The sequence below is a fragment of the Python bivittatus genome, unplaced genomic scaffold (genome assembly GCF_059951505.1).
Source record: "Python bivittatus isolate LINGU-HERP-01145 unplaced genomic scaffold, Pbiv_v1 ctg000520_np1212, whole genome shotgun sequence".
Taxonomy (NCBI): Eukaryota; Metazoa; Chordata; class Lepidosauria; order Squamata; family Pythonidae; genus Python; species Python bivittatus.
The window spans coordinates 2,148,325-2,151,335 of record NW_028277080.1 but is presented as its reverse complement, the minus strand read 5'-3'; positions in this window follow the sequence as shown (position 1 = coordinate 2,151,335).

Below are 3,011 nucleotides of genomic sequence, written 5' to 3'. Positions count from 1 at the left end.
CATTCCCAAAAATCCTGCCTCCCCATCAATTCAGTGCTTACTTGCCTAGTGGGTCCTGATGTGATCCTTTAAATTGTCCCTCTTGTCTCATCAAGAGTGCTGTCCACATAGTTGGGGGGACAAGGAAGTATGATAGCTTTCTTCAATGGAAGAAAGCCTAGTCTGTTGTCCCAGAATGCAGGAACTGGAATCACAAACTTGTGGCAAGAAAGCAGATTCCATTTATGTTTGTTATGAATTTGGACATGGATTTAAAAGTACTGTTTTGGTGTGTATGTTTGATATTAATTATGCTTTAATGCTGTTTTATTTAACGTTTTTAATGCTCCCTGACAGCTGCTTTTTAGGAGAATTTCCTTGTAATGATCCTTGTAAGTTAAGATTGGACAGTGCATAAATCATCTAAATAAATAAATACTTCATGTGAACACGTTCATGTATTTAATAATTTTTCAGTTTCGTGACATAATAAATTCCAATTCAACAGTAAATATGAAGGATCTATAAAGGCTGCATCTAGGCCTGGGGTGGGGGGCAGTTACATGGGGTCCTGAGGACTCAGATTTGCGCCCTGCAATACATATGGATTTGACATGGTTGAGGAATGGGGGACTAAATGGGGAGACTGAAGTTCAACCCCTTCTCAACCGCAGAATTCCATGAATGACTTTGGATTAGCCATTTTCTTAATCCAATTTAGTTCACAGGATTAGAGATAAAATTAAGAAACTGCTACTTATACTGCCTTGACCTCTCAGAGGACAAGTTAAACATACAGTATATGCAATAGGTAAATCAGGTTTATGGATTATGTCCCACTATAAATAAAGGTTTAACTAACTTCACTACAGACAGAAGTTAAAAATATTTTTACAAATCTTGACATATGAGAGCTTTCAATGATACACCTGGACATCTTATGGGCATTCATTATAATATGTGTTTAATTTTGTTGTATTCTATGTGATTGTATTTCATTATATTTACTGTATTTTTAAATTTGTCCACTTGTCTGGAGGTGGCTGCTTTAAGGAATTGACTCATTACAACTCTTAAAGCACTCACACATTCTTTTCAGGCTGGCACATGAGCCAGAAAAAAGAGGGACAGCTTTAATCAATAGCACAGAGGCATTATACTTGTGTGAAATCCAAAGTGCTTGCTCTGAATCATTTTTGAAGCATGTACAACACTTTTAGATTTACTGTTCTGAATGCAGATTACAGGTAGTCCCCAGTTTAAGAACAAGTTCCGTTCCCAAGGTCTGTCTTTAAGTCAAATTTGTACGTAAGCCGAAACAGTATTATTGTATAATACTGTATTACTGTATAATGAACTTGAACCGTTGTATGTTTAACTCAAATCCTTGTGTATTTAACTCGAATTTTGCTACAATATGCTCTGCTCTTAACTATGGGTTGTCTGTAACCTGGGCATTCTTAACCTAGGGACTACCTCTATAGAGCCTTAGCAGGTAACAAGGCAGTACCTTGGCTGATCTCAGAAGGTAAGCAGGGCTGGCCCTGGTTAGTAGGGCTGTCTTAGATTCAGTTTAGAAGAGATGCTTCAGAATACGTAGGACTGCAAATGCAGCATCTGTCTGACATACATTAAAGCGGCCACCTCCATTTCCAGAAGCCTCTCTGCAGCAGCAGTGTGATCCTGAAAACAGACGTGGCTGCTTTAATGAAACTGTCGTATTCATCTTCTCACATGACCTCAAACATTACTTCTGAGCACTGAAAAATGCTATTGATTAAATGTTGAATTCTTGGAGTTCAATGAGCTTGGTTGTTTTCTTGCACGCTGGGCTGCTTAACATCAGTTCATATTGATACAATCTTGGATTGGGAACTGCCCAGTAGCTGAAGGGCTGTTGGCTAAACTGGAAGTAAAAAAAATTCCTAGAAGGCAGTAAAAGCAAGTAACTTTAGTAACATTGATAAGAAAATTGCATGGATGCAAACACCAGGAACTAACTGCAACCTGAAAATATATTTACCTTTAGCATGTGGTTTATTCCATTGTTTTTGATTCATGAGATTCAGGATTCTGACAACTGCAGCTGTCCATGGGACAGAATATCTTAGAGCAGAGAGAGTGAACTACAGCAAGGAAGCTGGAAATAGTTGACCATCACGATTCCAGTGTTGGCTCCTACAGAAACAATGTGGAAACAGCAATTAAGCCTTCATACAATTATTCTGGCTGCAATCCAAGGAGAAAATAAGCAGGATGTGGGTTCTCTAACCCTCTTTTCCCTTTTACTTAAATTTGAACTGCACATTAGGTCTTTGGGTTTTAATCCTCTTCCTATGTTGCATATCTAAAAAACCAGACAATTGAACCTATTGGGATGAAAGACAGCAAGATAATCTTTCAAACAGTTGCTGCACCTCTATTTCAGTTGATTAAGTCACAATATCTGAATGGCTATCTCAAAAGGAAAAAAAACCCCATAGCCAGCATTATTTGTTGAGGGGCAGAATAGCATTTTCCCAGGTGATTTTGTTTTCTTTAAAAAAATAGAATATAAGGCAGGAGGTAGTAAAATCCAAATGTGTATAGATCCACAGAAATTAAGGGTTTAGCTGTGTGGGCACCTTTGTAGCTTTGTATGATATTTTAGCTGCTTTTTCACAAAAATACAGTTACTTTTTACATCTCACTTGTTTTTATAAGGTATAAATATAAAAGCCGTATAAATTTAATAAATAAATAAATAATTTCCCCCTACCTTAATATATGGTTATTAATTTTCCTGTGAATTCACTTTTACGTTATATTTTGTGTGCTACTGGTTATACATCCATGGGCTTAATAAAGGTAAACATTCTTCTTAAACAAATTAAAACCCAACTTTGATTCTTTTTATCATAAACCCACAAGTACTGTAAATAAACAAAACGGGAGGAAAATCAAATCAAATCAAATCAGAACACAAAGTTTTTAATGCAGAATGGACAAATATTTTTTTCTCAACTGAAAGAAAAACTCATGTCTTGTGTGTC